The sequence below is a fragment of the Apodemus sylvaticus genome, chromosome 12, assembly GCF_947179515.1.
Source record: "Apodemus sylvaticus chromosome 12, mApoSyl1.1, whole genome shotgun sequence".
NCBI lineage: Eukaryota > Metazoa > Chordata > Mammalia > Rodentia > Muridae > Apodemus > Apodemus sylvaticus.
Window position 1 is genome coordinate 86,613,716 of NC_067483.1, and position 20,510 is coordinate 86,634,225.

The following is a 20,510-nucleotide window of genomic DNA, read 5'->3' on the forward strand; positions in this document are numbered from 1 at the left end:
AGCAATTATAATTGAAAATTGCATTCAGCAACCATATTCAGTTTCTTCCATTTCTGGCAAATCTTGCCCAGAAGAGGAAAGACAGAGGGGACAGATGTGAGGAATGCACATTTGCCCATGCACTTTGCTCCTCAGATTGTCTAAATGTTTGCTTGCTGATGACATATAACTTGTTCTATATAAAAATAAATATTCAAAAGGCAGCATGAACAGCTAAAGAGGGTATTCTTTATAAGCAAAACAAGCATTCTTTTACACCAGGCGACTAGGAATACACAACTGTGTTAGCCTGCAGTGGAACTGTGTCTATGAATACCCAGCATTGCTGATTTCCAGAAGGTTGGGGAACAAAGATTCAAGAGGCAGGCACCTAAAATGAATGTGGATGGGTCATGGGCAGATGGGACACAGTTTATATGCTGAAGCCACCAGAGCCATCACACCATGATGGCTCTGCAAACAGCCTTACAGATCTCATCTGAGAAAACAATATCCAAGAAGCATCTCAATTAGAGATTTCAGTGCAAAGCTACGTAAGGCTGGAAGCCATCGGGCAGTCAGGTTTCCTTTACTTTTCAACTAAGAATGAAGGGGATGAGCGGGGTGTGATGGCCCACACTTTTGATCCCAGCACTTGAGAGGCAGAGGAAGGCAGGTCTCTTGAGTTCCAGACCAGCATGGTCTACAGAGAGAGTTCCAGGAACACCGAGGCACACTGAGACACCCTGTCACAGAAAAAGGAATAAAAGAAAGGAAAGACAAAAAGAAAAATAATGGACGGTCCTCTTTCAGTGGCTTCTATATCCAGAGGCAATTTTACTCTTCTTGGGGTTTTTATGTGCTGCATCTTCAAGAAAGCACGCCTAGGTGATCTTCCCTTTCCTTTTTACACAAGCAGCCATGTACCATGTGGCACGTGTGAATGTCTGTACTCTTACCAAAGCAGCCACGTGTCAACTCTGCACAGTGTCATACAGTTCCCAGGACCGGTAAGGACAGCTTAAGTACTGACGGACATTCAGACATTATCTCAGCTCGTTTCCTATTGCAAATTAAGTTGTGGCTGACGTCACATATTTCTGTCACTTTGTGTATTTGACAAATGACTACAGGACAAATCCCTCTATGTGTAACTGCTGAGTCAGAGAGCATTTACATCTGCATCTGGAGAAATACTCTCTGTCTCTGTCTCTCTTTCTGTGTCTCTGTTTCCATCTGTGTCTTACTCTGTTTCTCTGTCTGTCCCTGTGCCTGTCTCTCTCTCTGTCTCTGTCTCTCTCTGTCTCTGTCTCTCTCTGTCTCTGTCTCTCTCTGTCTCTTTCTGTCTGTCTCTCTCTCTGTCTCTCTCTCTCTGTCTCTCTCATTTACCTTTTCTGAATAATCGCTGAATAATACTTGTTTTTCTGTGTCTTGCTGGCACAGTTTGCTATCAAGCCTTTTGTCCTTACCAAGCCCACCAGTAAAACTTCAGATTTGGGTAGGGCTTTGTTCATCTGTACATTTGTTATAAATGGACTTTCCGGATCCTCTTGCCAGGGTCCTTGGAGGCTGACCCTTGGGACAGCATAGCCATGGCTTGCATGTCTGGGGGTTCCTGACAGACTGGTAAGGGACTGGCACGTGGGAGGCAGATGAGCCTCCGGTATTTCTTGCCCACTCGGATTGTTTCCACTTCTATTGCTCACGTGGCTCCGTGGCTCCGTGGCTCCGTGGCTCTGAGATCACAGCTCCTGCCCTCCCCTGTCCTAGCTCCACCAGTCCAGTGCCTGTTCCTCTACTTGGGCTTCAGACCCAGAAAGTGCTCTGCAGGTTTCTGATTATCACACTAGTCTGTCCTCAGCCTTCCTTTACAGTTCTAAATTTGAACCATTTGGGGAAAACGTGTGCAGAGACAGCATACCCTCCTCCTATCTGTCACCCTTTCTACTGGGCTGCCGACTGTTACATTTTCAGCTCACAGAGTGAAGAGGTCAGCAGCACCCGTTGGCTGGAAGGCTGTGGTGTCACAGCGAGCTTATTTTGCAATATTTTCTAGAATTATTATTTTAGTATAGTGAAATTTATCTGCTATTTATGGCTTTTGGTTGTATATCACATTTAGAAAGAGAAAAAAAGAGTGTACAAAAAAAAGCACAGTAAGTTCAAGGGAGGAGAAATACACCTTGGCCTGAATCCACTAGCCCAAGAGTTCTCAGCGGGGCACTACTCAGCCTCCTAGGACTTTACGTGGGTGGAACTTTCTTCTCAGATGAAATCTTTCGTGGAGAGAGGACAATGCATAAAATAGAGCAAGTGCCTGGCTGAGGCAGAAGTTCCTATCCCTAAGAACCCAAGGATCCCCTACACTTCAAAAGACAACTCCCTACATGAGTACGAGGGATCTTAGAAGTTGGCAAAACATTTTTGCAATCATAACCAGGTCAAAACTCCGAGAATGTTCAGTGATTCCATCCCCTCTTTCCCGGCAGCTTTCCGCCGTCAGCAACTGTGGGGCACCTACACTTCTCGCCAGGGGATGTTCAGGTTTCCATTCCAGACCTCAATATGGTTCCTGCAGGATTTGCTCCAGAGTCTAAAGGCTCTTAGCTTAAGTTTGTGATTGTCTTCTACAAGTTAAAAAACAAATACCTTTGTGAATGTTGTGTGAGGTAGAAATAGATGAAAAGTAAAATATTACCAATACCTATTATTTAAAGAGACAGTCAAGACTTTCTCTTAAAAAAAATATTGGGATATGAAAGTCTCCCTCTTTCCATATTTGACATGGTACAGGTAAAGGACAAAATACAGACAGGGGAAATCCAGAGGCTTTGGCCTGGCTTTATTGTCTAAAACATACAAACAGAAAAAAGTAACAGCAATCCTAGGTTTCTTACTTGAGTTATTTGTTGGTTGCTGTGCTTTGCGCTTATAGATATGCATATACAGATGGATATTTATCTTTTCATTCAGATGTGAATGTGTATATTCAAATATAAACCCCACTAAGTCCCTACAAAATTCAGAATAGAACACATGTATTTACTAAAGCCAATACACAAAGTCAAAGTAGCCATGTTCTATATTTTTCCATTGTTGTGACTATAACACTCAACAGGAGAAACTTAAGGGACAGAAGGTTAATTTTGGCTCACAGTTTCAGAGTCTGTCCTAGAGGGAAAGAAGGAGAGACTGCTTAGTCCATGGCAATAGGAGTGTATGGTAGAGGTCGCTTGCATCACAGCAGAATAGGATGCACAGTGAACCAGTGACAATCCTGTGTCTAGTGACCTATCAGCTAGGTCCCTCAAAACAGCAAGGGAACCAGTATTCAAAACACATCTGTGGGAGATGTTTCAGGTTCAAGTCGAACAGCAATGAAAGTAAACATGGGCTTTGGGGGAAAAGAAAGGCAATGATTGATAAGGACTGTATCTGGGATGAGCTGAGGCGGCCTCTGGTATGTGATCATATCACTGCTATACCTGCACCCCTCTCACTGATACTGATATAAAGTCAGAGACCTGGTTTATCCATTAAGTAATTGCTTCAATAAATCCTATCAAGCAGCTAATTTGCAAGAATACCCTGCAAGATTAAAAGGGTAGAAGTGACAGATCGGTGGGGACGCATACTGACAAGCGTCAGAGATACCCACTGGTAAAGAGATAATCTCCTAAAGCAGGGAGAATCTTCCCAACTGACTGGACCTTGTGAGAAGGGAGGGAGGCAAGTCCACTCTTTCTGTTGACTACTTTTATATTTCAGAGGCCTGTTCCAGTCCAGGGAGTTCTCAGTATCTTGCTACCACATCAGAAGAGGTACAGGAAGGAAAGAATAGCTGAACTCAAATTTGGCAAAATAACATTAACCCAGTACCACTGTCTAAGTTATGGTGATGGTCCAACATGACCTGTGGCAATGCAATGTCACCACAATGCATTGTCAACCAATGTTAGGTTGAAATCATTCACTTAACCTTAGAAGGTCCTACAAAGAAACCAGAAGACGGCTCATGCTTCGAAGAGGTGTGCTCTAGGATCCTATGACCTACTGTCAAACACATCATCCGTCATCGTCTACAAATGGAAGCTTTCTGACCATTTGGGGGGCTCTATGGGATCTTTACTGCATGACACACATGACGAAAATATTATTAACATACAAACATTAAAATAGATTTAGTGAATAACCAGATTTCATTTTCTCCAAGCAAATGAGTTAAAGACAGGGAGGTTGGGGCTATAGCCTCCCGGGATCGACACCCCAGCATCAGTCACCTGCTTCATCCTATGACGGCAGACACAAGGACTCGGGCTGCTCATCTTTTCTTTATACACTCTTGAAACTGGAATGGGGCTCAACCACTGTTTCACCTCTCTCGGATAAAACATCCTGACATTCCATCCATCCCAACACTTTTGTTTTTCCTGGCAGAAATTTACAAGGTTAATGCAAAAATCTAGAACCTAAAGAGAGCAATAATCTATGTTGGGCCACACTGGGTGCTTGGGGCTGTAACAGTTAGCATCCTGACTGGATTAGAGCAGGAACTTCTAACCATATTCCTCAAGTACAATAGGTAGCTGAGGCTGTGGGGGCTGGAAAGGTGAGGAGGTACAGGCAGGCCCCTAGGGGCCCCTCCCCTTTCAGAATATCAATAGGTATCTATATATACTCTTTGCAATGACAGAATGGGCTCCTGTATCTGCTTTCATTTTTTTTAAAAAATTATATTAAAAGAGGAGGGGGTTGTCCATTGAAATACTTTAAAAACACACCTTCGTGGTTTCTAAATTTCTATAGATCTCCAAAGTTTTGTAGTCTACACGCCATTGATTCTATTGTATCTTAATATTCGCTGCTTAGAGTTTTGTTTGAAAATCACATAAAACATTGCACGAATGGCAAGTAGGTGCAAGACAGATGGCTAGGCTTCTGCTACCTTTGATGTCCAGGTGTTGAAGAACTTGCAGTAGACAAACAGAAGCCTAGGTGGGAACAAACAACTCAGAATCCCCACAAAGTGAAAAGCTCAGATGTGCCCCTCTCTCTTCCCTCAGTATGGTTTTTTTTGGGGGGAACAAAATAAAAAAGATCAGAAGACACAATTTCATGGATGTTGAAATGTACACAACATCTCTTTAATCTCACACAGCAAACTTCTGGCTATCTTGTTTGCTCAGAGTTGAATTTCTATGTGGAAAAGAATACATAAGGGTGTGGGGGGACGTGTGCTGTGGGCAAGCATGCCCCGCACTGGTGATGCCTAAGCATCCATAAAATCAGTCAGCGATGACTGCATTCTCTAGGCAAGGGGTCCCCAAAGGAGGGCACGTGAGCTGTCTAGTCAGGGTAGCTGGGCACATCACGAAAGCCATGATTTCTGATTCTGGAGGAGAACCAGAGAAGTTACAGCCTCTGTTAGGATGGATTCAGATGGAGTCAGAGCTCACTCGAGCTCTAGACAATAAGGATGATTTTTATCAGAAACAAAAAGGTGTGAGCAATCTAGATGGGCTTTTATCATCATTTATAAGCCTAGATGAAACGAGTCATGTGACCAGCTATGGAGCCTCGCACAGCACTTGAGGGTGACGGTGTCACTAGCATTCTACACGAGCTTTTGTTGTTGTTGTTTAACAGTGGAGAAGCAGGCAGGAAGACCCAAAGTTTAAAGAGTTTATTGTGAGTCTGCGACGGAGAGCCAGCATGTTAAGGGTGTGCTTCCAAGTCCGCCTGACTCCACTGCTTGTATTCTCCTGATAAAGCCACAAGCACCGCACCACAGGAGAGGGAGAGGGAGAATGGGTACCCACCACTTCTGTACACTCAGCCCTGGGCTACATCAGACAAGGCACTTCTCACCTTCTCCAGCATCACTGAGCATCTGTAAGAGGCTCCTCTTAGTAAATATGGCTCAGGATGGGAGAGAGGTAATGACTACAGACAAGAAGAAAGCCAAGGTGGGGAAAACCCACAGGCTTCAAAGTAAAGCCACGCTTTAGGAACCACTCACCACTCACTCCAGCCACACACACACACACACACACACACTAAAGCTGGAAACATATGGAGATTAATACGATCCTCCTTGACCAAGGTTGACATGAGCTTCCCATAGTTTTGCTGAAGAGCAATACAAAAGTCCTGATGTGCTACATGAGTGTGACAGCAAAAAGCAATGTGCTAGAAAAAAGAAAAGTGTTTTAGCCAAGGGCTGGAGAGATGGCTCAGTGGTAAAGAGCACTGACTGCTCTTCAGTGTGCTCATGTACATATAATAATAATAATAATAATATAATAATAATAATAATATTTTTAAAAAGTTTTAGCCATAAAGGCATATTAAACACTTGCCAGGTGTGTTAGTGTATACCTTTAATCCTAGCACTGTGAAGGCAGAGGCAGGTGGATCTCTGTGAGTTCAAGGCCCGTCTGGTTTACAAAGTGAATTTAAAAGAAAAAAAAAAAAAGATAAACATTTGAGGAACTAGATATGACTAATCAGACTGAAAAATTACACAATGAATCTATCAAAACATGTCAGTTCTAAGTGTTTATGTACCAGTTAAACTAAATTTAACTGAAAGAGGGAACCTCATATACTCAGTCTGTAAACTCCTAACCTCAGATGAAGCAATGCAGGCATGGTTTCAGTTGATATACTTTTCAAATCAAAAACTATTCAACAGGAATTGAATCTTTGCCCGTGTGGGCAGTGCTCAATTATCTGTCCACAAGTAAGGACAGATAATTAACTCTACAGAACAGCCATGTAGGATGGCATCTTAAGTTAAAAACACCTCCTCCTTATCCTGCAAGAAGAGAATGAAGTTGTGCTTATGCACCATTCACAAATGCCCAAGCTGCACCAGAGCTCCTTTCCTCTTTCTTTTGGCAAATGATTTCCTTTATCACTTCAAGACCAAGCCAGTATTTAAAAGCCTTCCTGTACTAACTCCATGCTTGCCTCTCCTACCCCCACATCCACCTCCAGGAACTTTACATTTGCCCTCTCAAACTCAGGACTGCATATTCTCCCTGGAATTCTGTCTACCGGACCAAGGGTGTTTGGTTTTGTGGAAGCTATTTCCAGTTCTTTGAACAGACACTATTCTCTTGACATTTAATTAATATATTTGATGGAGTAACAGAAAGTCCTAAGAGCCTGAGTGTCTGAACATGATTTCCAAAGCATGATGGGAACTTTCTTTTTCACACCTTTTTGTTTTGGTTTTGGTTTTTGAGACAAGGTCTTGCTGTGTAGCCCAGGCTGGCTCAGAACTCACAGAGATCCACTCAGCTTTGCGTTGGAAGCCCTGGGATTAAAGGAATGCACCGCAGGGCATCTCTCTGCTTGATTCTTCACACTCTTAACTAACAATATACAAATAATTACATGCCAGCATATCCATGAAGTCACACATCTAAGTTATTTAATCCGGGGATTACTGGGCTCTATCCGCTATCCTCAATGTCAAAAATGGCCTATAAGGTAGAAAAATGTTTAACGATTTTTGATATTCTTCACAAAATACCATCACTTAACAATATCCCACTGTGCACTGTTCTCATTCAATTAAATAAATATTAGCAGCATTCACCAAAGTAGTGCCCATGTTTAAATTGTCTTGATGCAGAACCGATGCTAGCGAAGCAAGATGACCACTTTAATATTGGGGTGGGGGATGGGCTGAAACGTGGGGAATAACTCAATGGGACACACAAGCAGCGCTCAACCTTCGGAAAGACGACGACGGAACGACAAAAATAAACACACATGCTCTCCCTCAGGGCTCGGGTTTGTGGTGGAGAACAGGGCTGACTTAGAGCAAGATGCTGGATGATAATTTGATAAATGCTGTTTACGTTTAAAATGTGATTAAACAGCATTTATAATGAATGTACTTGGGAATGATGAATAATGTATCATATGAGCAGTAAAGGACAATAGAAAGCGACTGTTGGAGGGACCAGTTCTTCCCTGGCAGCTGCCCAAAGCCATTACAGTATTTTCCTTTCTCAGGCACTGAAGTTAGAACTCTGCCAGAGGCAAAATCCTGCACAGGGGGTGGAGGGCAGAACAATTCCCACAAAGCCTTTCCAGTACTGCCAGGTGAAAGCGAACCTGACCTCACCCTCCATTAGGCTAGGTCAGGATTACCCATAACACTGTGCGCTCCTTGTAGGTCCAGGACACAAGGGTGGATCTTGGAGAACCCTGTGAGCTTCTCCTGAAACTTGTTTCGTCCAGAATTTCTATTTAAAGACAGGAAACCATTCCCCAAAATAACATCCTTTTTTTTTCCTAACTTGAAACTTGCATACATAATTAGACACAGTCTTAATTTGAATTGATTCACTGTGTATTTTTCTAAATCAAAAGAAGTTCTTTTTGTTAAAAAAAAATAAGTTGTTACTTGGATTTATTTTGTAGAGAAAGTTGAAATGACTTTCAGGCCAACTAACAGGAAATAACTTAAGTCTATATCCATATACACCAAGCAGACATTTTAGGAATTGAACTAATGAGAGTCGGGCTCTGTCTCATGCTCCGTAGAGAGGCTAAAGGTCCTGGGTCTTTAAGGGGGAAAAATGCATGCAAACTAATTTCCAGCCCCCCTCTCACAGTACCAGTTCGATGAAGAGCTCACTGTTCTGGCTAAAACTGCAAAGGAGAGTTAATGAGGTCCCAGAAGTACACAAACACAACAAATTAGGCCAATAAATCAACCAGGTAAAAACCACATAAGCAAGGAAGATGAGAATAACTGAGTGTGGTGAAGACAATTTCCTAGACATCAACAGCAAACATCATAGCAAAGGTAAAACGTTACAGCCATTTCAATAAAAGGAGAGATTTGACAGATGACTGTCAAAATATTGTTTCGAAGGGTCTGCCTAATGTAAGAAGCTATTTAAAAATGATATGAATAAGTAGGTGGCATCTTTATAGATAAGATTACATACTTTGAAAATGAAATTTTAATTAAAAATTACTAAACTACTGAGAATTTAGTCAGTACACAGATTTGAGATAACTACACAAAACTTTAACTTTTTGGAATACAAGGAACAGTTAAAAGGATCAAATGAAAATACTTTTTAAAAACTAACATATATCATAAGATATCAAAACAAATCTGACAGAAACCATTTAACAATGATATAAAAATAGAAAATGTCATTGAAGAATATGAAAAATGATATGAATAAACAAAATCTTTCCAAAATATTAATCCCTTAAAACATCAAACTTTCTAAAGTTAATAGATAAATTAATTCCACAAGAACCAGTAAGAATCTTATATAATCCACTAAAGTAATTTCTATGTTCATTTGCAACAATAGCCATTGGAATGAGCAGGGGTGGGGGTTACAAGATATTAAACTGCCTGTCAGCCATGAGCAAGCTCAACTGCCTGCTTCCTCCAGCTCTGCCCTCCTCCAAAATATTTCCACCCTGCCCAACACTGCCATCTGCCAGGCAACAAGGCTTCCTTTTGGCTCCTTATATACCAGAAGTATAGCACCTTCTATAATAGGAAATCCAGAGTTAGGTGGTACACATCTGTAATCCCAGCACACAAGAGGCTAAAGTCAGAATAGAATGAGTCCTACTATAGCCCAGACCAGAGAGCAAGACCCATCTCAAAAACAGAGACAAACAAAACAACAGAAATAAGTAAATAAGTGAGGAAACCCCCATAATCTTTAAACGAAACTGTATTTTAGGGCCTTTTCACTCAAAATAAAAGAGGCAAGGTGCAAAGCTACAAGAATCGGAATGTCTGACCCAGCAATATTTTGGTGACAAAGTAAATACATTGAGAATGTTTATTAATGAGATTATGACAGGGTACACCAGGTATCAGGATTATGCATAAAATACACATTTTTCCAAAACGTATTTTGTTCCCCTGGGATATGTAAAAGTAGAGTCCAGGATGCAGGCAGTACTTTCTAAATGCCAACTTTACTTGTGCTGGTGGCTTGTGTGAACTCACTGGTCCTCCATTTTCTTCTCACCAAAACAGGGACAAGATGGACTTCACAAGGTTGCTACCATGTTTGAGTCAAATTCTGCATCCAACAAAAAATGTATATTCTTGGATCAAAATCCAGAAAACTGTCGTGACCGAATGTCTCCGGGGAAACTCTGATTTTAAGACAGTACAGACCTTACCCTGGGCACTCTGGTTCCAACAAACCTCAATGAACACATCATTTTTGATGGTGTGTGCCCAAACAGGAGGTGACAGTAATGACTTAAGTGGAATAGACTTGGCTGGGATTGTAGGGAAACATGGGGGATCCCAGCAGGCATGAGGCATGGCACGGAAACCCTGGGAGACTGAGACAAAGACGGAGGGTTGAGGGAGTTTTACTAGAAAGCCTATAAGGATACACTCATGAACAGAACAGAGCATGAACAGAACTGGAAACTATCAAGGGACCATGGGTAGGTGGCTTGCCACAGTTTGTCAGGGGTGACTTCAGTGCTTCCTTCATGGAAGTAACCAAGAAAGCACAGGTAAATGTTTCATAGAATTCAACTGAACTGGGCTACGATCCTGCCCTAGTCAGGTTTAACTGACAAGCAAATAGGTATGAAGGGAAAATGGGCAGAATATAAGAAATCACTTTGCTTTCCCTCCCTCCCTTCCTTTCTTTATTCTTTCCTCTTTTTTTTTCCATCTTTCTCCTCCTTCTCCTCCTCCTCCTCCTCTTGAGAGGGAGAAATGCTAAGTCAGAATCTCATGTATTCCTAGCATGGTTTCACATTCACGAGGTTGCCCAATTAGCTTTGAATTTGCTACAATCCTTCAGCCCCAGCTCCCAAATCCTAGGATTATAGGCATGTATCACCACGCCCTGCTCAAATGAGCATTTTCTAATGTGTGAGTTAAGTCTAGGAAACTGTTTTCACACATACTCAATGAGTCATAAAATCTTGGCAGGAGTTAGACACTGTCTAATCCATGTAAAAATTCCAATAATTAATTACCACTTACATATCTCACTAGTGAAAACTGGCCTAGACCAAAACAAAATATGCACATTTTTAGATAAAAGCAAGAACTGAATGAAGCCAAATATAAGTTGACATTGCTACCAATAATAATAACAAGGGAAACAGCTTTATATTAGAGAGATACATATATTAATGTAACTAACATGCAGCCGTTTACAAGACACAGATAGGGCCATAAATTAAAAAATAGTGTTCTTGTTTTGAAATATAAGATCAGAAGTTCAGCAAAGGCCTTTCTTAGACCCATCCTCACATCTCGAACCTTTCTTCATTTCCCTGATTAAAAGGATAAGCCTTTAATCTTCTTCAAGTGTGAAGAAGCAGCTGTTCTATGTTGTCCAGTCAGGTAGAAGATCTCTCTCTCTCTCTCTCTCTCTCTCTCTCTCTCTCTCTCTCTCTCTCTCTCTCTCACACACACACACACACACACACACACACACACCCTTCACAGAGATGACAACAGCTAAGTAATGTCTCAAACAGGCTCAAGGTACAACATATTTGTTAAGCGATCATCAGGTGAGTTGAGGAGAAGGCCTTCCATACAGAGGCTTCAGAAGAAGGTGATCAAGAACAATGGAGGAATAGAATTGAGATTCATATTTAAATCCATGCATCTACAGGCGTCAGCTTCTCAGCCATGTGTCAAAATCACATGTGAGAAGAAGGCCTCCTGAACAAACACTAAGGGCAAAGCTGGGTGCTGGCCATAGGGGCAAAACCAAGCTTCCGCCTCAGTCCATACAACCGTCAATTCAGACTGCAGCCAAGACTTTAAAGACCTGAAAGCCAGAAACCCCAGAGTGAAGATCAAGAAAACCGTGTCGAGGCACACACAGGTATCGGCAGCACCTCTCCGTCCTGTTCTGATGGGACAGAAAATAAGAACAGAAGAACTGACAAGCCAAATTTAGAGTTCCTGCACGGCAGAGGAAGGAGTCATAAGGATGGAAAGCCAGCCTGCCAGATGGGAAAGGCTTAGCAGATGCTCATCTAAAGGCGTGAGATCGAAAACCAGAATATACAACACACTCAAGACATTAAACACCAAGAGACAGAACAGTGTAATCAATGGGAAACTCAGCAGACAATTCGCAGTGGGTAAAATAGTCAATGAACACATGAGAAAAACAAAACAAAAATAAAAATAAACAATAACAACAGCCTTCACTCATGGAGAAATGCAAACCAAAGCTACCTTGAAAGTGTAGCCCCTTTCTAAGTCAGAATGTCCCATCTGGAAACAGTGAGGAGCAAATGATGGTGAGGTCTTGGGGAAAGAGGAATGGTACCCAGGGCCAGCAGGGTGGAGACTAGTGACCCAGGCGGGAGTCAGGAAGGAGGCGTAAATCATCTAGGGACATAAGCAGAGTATTGCAGGACCCAGCCTTACAGCTTGTGGTCTAGATACTTGCATTGGTTGCTTTTCTTGTTGCAGTGAGAAGATTCCCAAAACCCAAAAGCAACAGGACGGGAAAAAAAAGATAAATCTGTCCACTGGAGCCGTAGGAGGAAGGAAGGGAAGGCCCCAAGATGGAAGAAGATGGTGGGATCCGAGCTTTGGGTCCAACCGGCACAGAGTCATGAGAAACAGAAAGGGCTCTTAGAATGAATACCAAACATTGGAAGCCACTGTGGGATTTAGGGCATATGCGCTGGCTGCAAGGGGTGTGCAGACATTTTTTTGTTTTTTTTGCAGGTGAGTATGTGAACATGAACTATGAGGGTGCCAGAGAGGGGCAGCTTTCTTGGTTGAAGGAGTTAGTGTTTGTTCAGTGCCCTGACTGAATCTAAACCCTGAGATTAGACCTTCATGTTGACCCTTACTAAGTAACAAAGAATTGTTGGTGCTCAAATGATAGAGAAGATAATCCAGGGGTGGGCGGGGGTATCAGTATCACCAGAGTCCCATGGTCAGAGTTGAAAGGATGAGGAGATTCAAGGCCACAGACTCAGCTCCATTCAGAAAACAAGAAACAGTAGAGGCATCTCAAGCACGGTTCTTGGAATATGAAGGGTGTTGTTAAATACAACCAAATATTACTTTCTTTTTACAAGATGGTGGGAGAGGGAGTCTCACAGAAGTTGGCCTTCATCTAAATGCAGTATAAAATTACTCACAAATCTTTACAGTTGACCTATAGAACTAAGACAAACAGGAGTTGTTTTCTCTTTTCAAATACTGATTTATAGATGGCTTCCCCCAACACTGGGAACAATTAGCAGTTAAGGTATAGGCCACAAACGGATTTCTAACATGGCACAAAAGGGGGAAAAAATCACAGGAAGAGAATGTCACTTCATTTCTCTTCAACATCGATTATGACCGATTACTACAGGTGTTTTATTCTCCACGTTAGACTGCCCGTGACAGAAGCTTTCAAACAGACCACCATGTACACTCCCAGTGGCATTCTCTGCAAGCAACAAGCTTCTCTATGAATCATTCTGTCTGCTCACTGAAAAAAAAAAAAAAGAAAGAAAGAAAGAGCAAAACGGGAAATAAGACCTTTGCAAAATTACATGACCAACAAAATCTCAAAGGTAGATTTGGACTCTTCTGATATGATCACAAAACTTAACAGACCCAGATGATTCTATATCCATCTTACTCATCACCATTCTTATAAAAAGTCCAGCTTTAATGAAGTCCATAATGATCTGTGTAAAATACATTTAATTAGATTATAAATTGCCACATAGAGCAGCTGCACCATGCCTTTCAACATTTTCCTCTCTGAAGATCAGAGGATTGAAAGGGTATAAAACAGCCCATTCGGTTTTTCTTGTCTCTTAAAAAGAGAAGGAAAGAACCGTTAGGCAAAACTAAAGCCCCAGACAATGTTTATCGGGTGAAATCCCCTCCTGCCATATTGAGGGCTCCCATGAGGGGTAATGTGCAGGGCAGGATGGACAGGGATGGGTGGGGTGGTTGGTGAGCATGAGATGGAGGGCAATTGTTCTCTGCTCTGAAGAAGTCTAGCCACTTCCTGTGTGCTGCTGAGACCATAAGACATAATACTTCATGGTATCTAAATGAAACAAGTGCATGCGAGAGAAATATGATCTAATTAACATGTATTGCAGAAATCATCCTAACATGATTTTCTAATAACAAGCAGATCCACTGTGAGTCTGAGATGGTGAAACTGAAGACCAATCTATTCATCCATGGATACAGCTAGCAAGTCAAGAGAGCTCATGGATTTAATTCTGGTTGTGGAAGGGAAAAAAATGAGCATTCAATAACCACTAATTATCTCTTCAAATATAGGACCAGGGAATCCCCAAATATACAGACAGCCTAATAGCATGGCTTCTGGAATAAGCACACCCTTTGAAACTCTAGTGGTGACATGTGCTAGCCGTGTGAGTCTCAGTGGCCACAGTTGAACATGAAAAAAAAAAAAAAAAACAGTGTGTGCCTGTAAACTGGGGGACTAAGTACAGGACACCTTGACTTTCACTAACCTAGGCTAGGTGTCCAGTAGAAATCAAGAAGCAAGCATACTTGAGAAATTAAATTGGATCCCAAAAGGAATGAAGAGATAACCAGGTCAGAAGATTCAATATATTAAGATGTCAATCTCTCCCAAAATAGTCTATATTCAATAGCATTCTAACCACAGTGACCACAAACTTGTCCTACAATTTATATGAATTGGGTGAAAAGAAAACGACAAAAAAAAAAAAAAATCCAAACTGATTTAAAAATGGAAGGGATGGGAGAAAGATTGCGTGTTAACAAAGGACACTTAGGCTATGACCCAAAGGCTCACTGAAAAGCCAGATCGAGGAAGATGGAATTGAAAAGGGATGTAAGTCGGAATCCATATGTGAATGACACAATCAGCTGGGTCCCAAAGGTCCAAAGGAGAGGCAGTGGGAGAAAGGAGCATCTCTTTGTCTGCTAACATAAGAACATCATCGAGGGATCAGAGGGGCAACTGGGTAGCTGCCTGTATCTCAGATCAGTTTCAAAAGTTAATTCAAAGTATATGATAAATCTAACTGTAAAATACAAACTATGAATTCCATGAGGAAAATCTGTTCTTCGATGCAACACGTGGCAGGGGAAGAGAGACAGATGGACCAACAGCAGGGACCCTAGAAGAGCAAGATGCTTGTAGACTCACGGCATCTGAAGCGAAGTCTGTTGCCGCTGTGCCGGTGTCACTGGGGAATTATTTCTATGGATAAGATCTTCCAAGGATGCCTCTCTGAGTCTGCAAGAACCAGGTCACTACTCAACTGTGCTCTCCTCTGAAGAATGCACAAAAGTGGTGCTGAGGGCAAAAGGAGCCTGATTTGATGACTGCACCCCATACACCCAGACAACAGGACTGAAACACAGCAAGTGGGTCAGAGGTTCAACATCTGTAAGGCCTGTCTGCAGTGTGACAGACTATTTCTGACTGTTGTACGCGGGTGGCGCTGGAGGGAGCGCTATGGAATCTGAAGAGCATCGGGGGACATCACCTTGATGTAGACTAAGAATGTCGCTGGGCAAAAAGATCTGGGCATCTGGCCTTGGTTACATCATCAAGATCCTTACAGATCCCCAGAAACTGCTAGGGTACCATGAGAAGTTGCTATAAGCTGGTACTGATGGGAGGGGCCTTCTGTTCCACAAACAGGTCCCAATTCTGCAGCTGTAGGCTGGCAGTCTAAGGTTCTTTTTACATTTCTGTTTCAATAAAGACATACATTTCTTTAAACAGTGAAACTACAAAACAAAAAGTTTTTAAAATTAACAACTCTCTTCAACTTGTACCAATAAGGGAACAAAAGGGTAAGCAGAACTGCCTTCCTCAGGGTTTCCACTGCCACAATGAAACGCCATGACAAAAGAGAAAATGGGGAGGAAAGGGTTTATTTGGCAGCTTACCCTTCCGGATCATGGTTCTACACTGGAGGAAGTCATGACAGGAACTTAAAGGGGGCAGGTCCGGGGAGCAGGAGCTATAGAGGCATGCTGCTTACTGGCTTACTTCCTCTGGCTTGTTCAGTCTGTTTTCATATCGAACCCAGGACCACCAGCCCAGGGATGGCACCACCCTCCATGGGCTGGGCCCTCCCACATTGATCACCAATCAAGGAAGTACCCTACAGCTGGATCTCATGGAGGCATTTCTTCACCTGAGTCTTCTTTCTCTATGGCAACTCTAGCTTGAGTCAACTGACACACAAAACCAGTCAATAGAAAAATCGATATTATTAATGCATAAAGTATTTTTATAATCCAATGATACGAAGACAAATCATACAAAATGGCAAAATATCTGAAGAAAAAAAAAAGACTTTCAAAATAAAATATGCAAATAGTAGAATACTCATAAAAAGTTGAACCAGTAGGAGAAACACGATAGAAAAATCACAGTGAAAGAGCGCTACCCAGCCAGCTGTATGCTGCCAGTCAATAGACTGACAGTTTGAGGCAGCAGCAGGCTGCAGTGAAACCACTATGGTACCAATGAGGCCACAAAATTGAAAAGTACCTCACAGGAGAGCTTGCTACTCATGTTAAGAAATAATGTCGAATATAAGTACCCTACAACACAGCCTTTGGCTCCTGAAAGAAATGCAATGATATATTCACAGAAAGATTTGTACATGAATGTTAGAGAAAACTATTCATAGGAAAAATGATATAATGCGATATGTATTCAAAATGGAAGGATGTTCAATAATAGAAAGAAGATCCAATAATACACATGGGACTGAAGGCCACACACTAGGAGAAACAGTGATGTCACTGAGATAAACTTTAAGTCACCATACAGTGAAATAAGAGCTCCGTGAGAGGCTGGGCCTTGGAGGAAAGAAAGGGCAGGTGGCAGGAAGGGCAGCCGTAGAGACTGTCTTGCCTTCTCCTGTCTGTGATTTTTTTCTACCGCTGTTTCAGTCCTCCGGAGTCAACTAAGACCTGAAAGTATTACATGAACAGTCCAGAAATAAGCAAACCAGTGAGATTGGTCAGTGGGTAAGGCACCTACAATGGAGCCAGACACTGAGCTCAACCCCCAAGACCTACAGGATGCAATGAGTGAGACAATGTTCACAAATCGCTGTCTCATCTCTACATGCTTGCCACAGCAGTACACACGTGCATGGATGCACACACATGTATGTATTCTTACATGCTCACACAGGCGCACACGTCAGGGGAATGGATGAATAAAATGTAACAGTGAAGTTAAAGGCCCATTTATGCTTCCAACTGCACACTATCCTGAGTGGTGTGACGACATCTCAGGCTGGTCCACGCTGTGGCGAATGACCCCATCTTTCAGTGTGTCCATGCTGCATATATTGCCTGATCATGGAGTAGGCATCCCTTCACAGACCAACCATGTGCAGCATCATGATGCTTCTATTCAGACACATTCTTCTTCCCTAATGATGGCCTCCATGTGTGGGGGGAGGGGCGAGGAGAGAGACGGAAGAGTGCTGCGTGCTGACTGCGACTGGTTTCAAGGGAGTATAAAACTGTCAAAACTTATCCAATTAAATAGATTCATTTAATTGTATAAAATTATTGCTCAATAAAGTTGATGAGGGAAAAAAAGACACCAGCAAATTAGCAGGAATATAATTGATGCCTCTCGGCCCTGCCTCACTGTTTCATCCTGCCAAGGGGACTAGCTTTCTACTCCAAGAGGAGCAGGAGGGAAGGGAGTGGAAGGAGAGAGCTCACCCGTTCAGTAAACGCCTGTGGAGTATTCATTTTATTTGTTGTCCCAATAACACCGGTGTTCAGGCTTACAGACAGGAAAATGAAAAGTTTGGCACGGTGAGGTTATTTACATTGGCTTCATAGAGTAAACAATAAAGCCCACTTCGCAGCCTCCGTCTTCACAGAAGTGCAAGGCAAAACTTCCTTGTGTACGAGTTCAGCAGGCTACCACATGGGGGAAACAAGGACGGACAGAGCCAGGATCCTAGGACGATCAATCAAACCAATCTGCCATTCTATCCTGCTACAGAGCGTCTTGCAAAGTGGTCCCCACACTTGCGTCTTTGTACGTTTCACAGTGTTTAGTTCAACAGCCAAGTGTAAAGAATATGGGTGCAAACTCCAGATGCAGAGTTAGGTCCTTACCCCGGTGCTGTGGATGGCAGGCTCCTCCTACCCCAGTTTCTTCAACTGCTAAATGGAAGCCCATTTATACTTCATCTACTTCATCTACTCCAGAGGGATTTTTGTGATTAAAACTATAGACAATGAAGCACGTGACACATTAGAGCACACTGAGCTCTCAGTAAACCTCAGCTTCTTCCTTCTCTCAATACTCTGCCCACAATAGCTAGGTGCAGAAGTGCAGAATTATGTGCGCAAAACCAGCAAGAAGAAGCCAGTTTCTTAGGAGATGGTTCATTTAGCCGAGGTTCCCCTTCCTCCCTCCCACTGTCTCTCCCTCACAACCTATTACAGTTTCAATGGCTTTGAATTAAAAATGTATAACGGATACAGATGGCAAATAAGCACATGAGAAGATGTTCTCCATCATGTGTCATCAGCAAAATGAAAATTAAAACCATGAGAATCTACTACATACAGATTAGAACAGGCAAAATCCGAACCTATGACAACACCCCGCGTGGTACGCGGTGAGCAGGGGCAACAGGAGCTACCTTCAAAAGACAGATTGGAGGTTTCATTTTCTTTTTAAAATTTTATGTATTTATTTATTGATTATGTGTGTGTGCATGTGTGCACATGTGTGTGTGTGTGTGTGTGTGTGTGTGTATCTTTTATGTTCATGTCTACAGTGTATGTGTGGAGGTCAAGGAACAACTCTCTCCTGTCACTAAAGGGTCTCTGCAGACTGTAATGAGGTCATATCAGCCTTTCTTTGTCGGCTGAGCCATCTCACTGGCCCTTACTGATGTCTTAAATATTAACTATACTTTTGCCACATGATAAAGCAACTTTACTTGGTAGTACCTCTTTAAATCAGGTGGAAAAGGAATTCCTACAAAGAATCTTGGCAGTAAATGTTTCTAACAGTATTGTCCCTGACTGTCCAAACTTGAACACCATCAAGATGTCCTTCAGTTAAGTAAATGGATAAACAACTACAGGACATGCAGACAAGGTCATTGCAATAGGCACTGAGAAGAAATGAGCTATGACCCCATGAAGAGACACAACAGAACAGTAGATGCATGGTGCTAAGTGAAAGAAGGCAGTCTGAAAAGAGAGATGATATCCAAAAGCCAACCATGGAGACCTTGGTAAGCTGGTGGTCCACAAAGGAAGGAAAGCTGTACAGGTGGGTCACAGAGAATGACTAGGGCAGTGAGACTACTCCACACGACACCGCCACAGCCAGTGCTTGTCAATCAATAGCCATCTTTCCCAGCCCAGACAATGTAAGACAGGGTAAGACAGGGTAAGACAGACTTTGAGTGACAGAAACACAGCAATTTGTTTGCTGATTGTAACAAATGTAACAAATGCTCTGCAAGGAGGACCATGATAGTGGGAGAGTCTATGCATCTCTGGAGCAAGAACATAGCTCTATACCCTCTACCAATCCTGCTGTAAACCTAAAATCTCTCCATCAAATGTGTCTTTCAAAAGAACATATGAGATAGAAACTGAAGCCAGACCCAGTTAGAAACCTCAAGTAATACAACACCTTATGAAACAATATATGGTTCATTTATCATTGGTGAATGGTTTTTTTTCTTGCCTTTCTTTTCTCAGGGAATTAAACTTTCTCAACTATTTGGAAGATTTCCTTCAAAAAGAAAAAGTGAAGAAGCTTGAGGATGGCATACGATAACTAGATAGAGCAGGTGGGTTTGTAAGAAGCCATATGAAACCTCTTACATTCTTTAGACTTGTCTCATGAATTGCAGAATTGTAAAGTGCTTATTAAGGAAATAATAGATTTTTTTCAAAATTGCAATCATACCTTTTACATTTACTAAAAATAGTGTATAGACAATGTTCCCACAATTAACAAAGCTGTCTGTTTACCTACCCCGATCCACATCACTAATGAGGTCCAAGGTCACTGGGGGGAAGTAAGGGAGAATGGCTTTGGATCTTTTGTGTGAGATGTTTTTGCCACGTCTGGTGGCCCACATTTCCCAGGCTGTCAGTGTGAGGACGATCAGAGAAAATAAAACCCATTCACTTAGGTAAACATAGAGAGGTAATAAAATTTAAGTGACTGTATTTTAGACTGGCAGATCCACCTCAGCAGTTGCAAGAAATAGTCTTAGACTTGGGGCTAAAGAATAGAGCTAAGGAAAAAAAAAAAGAACTTATTACTGTCATTTTAAAAAGTGATAAACTCTTTCGAAAAGCTTCAAGAAAAAAAAGCAAATAAGATACAATTATTTGTGGCATAATAATATTTCATTTTCTGTAACTCAATTAGGAGAGCTAATGAAGAAATGTGCCGCGCGCCTGCAGGATCCGGTGTAAGCTGGTGAGAGCCAAATTACAAGCAATATTTGTTAAGCAAAATCCATTTATG

The 20,510-nt window shown here is 42.1% G+C and overlaps 1 protein-coding gene across 3 annotated transcripts in view; it reads right to left on the reverse strand.

Moving 5' to 3' along the window:
- The window catches only part of Smyd3 (SET and MYND domain containing 3), a 563,480-nt gene that overhangs the window by 221,754 nt on the left and 321,216 nt on the right, over positions 1 to 20,510 (reverse strand). The gene's annotated exons all lie outside the window — the stretch shown is intronic.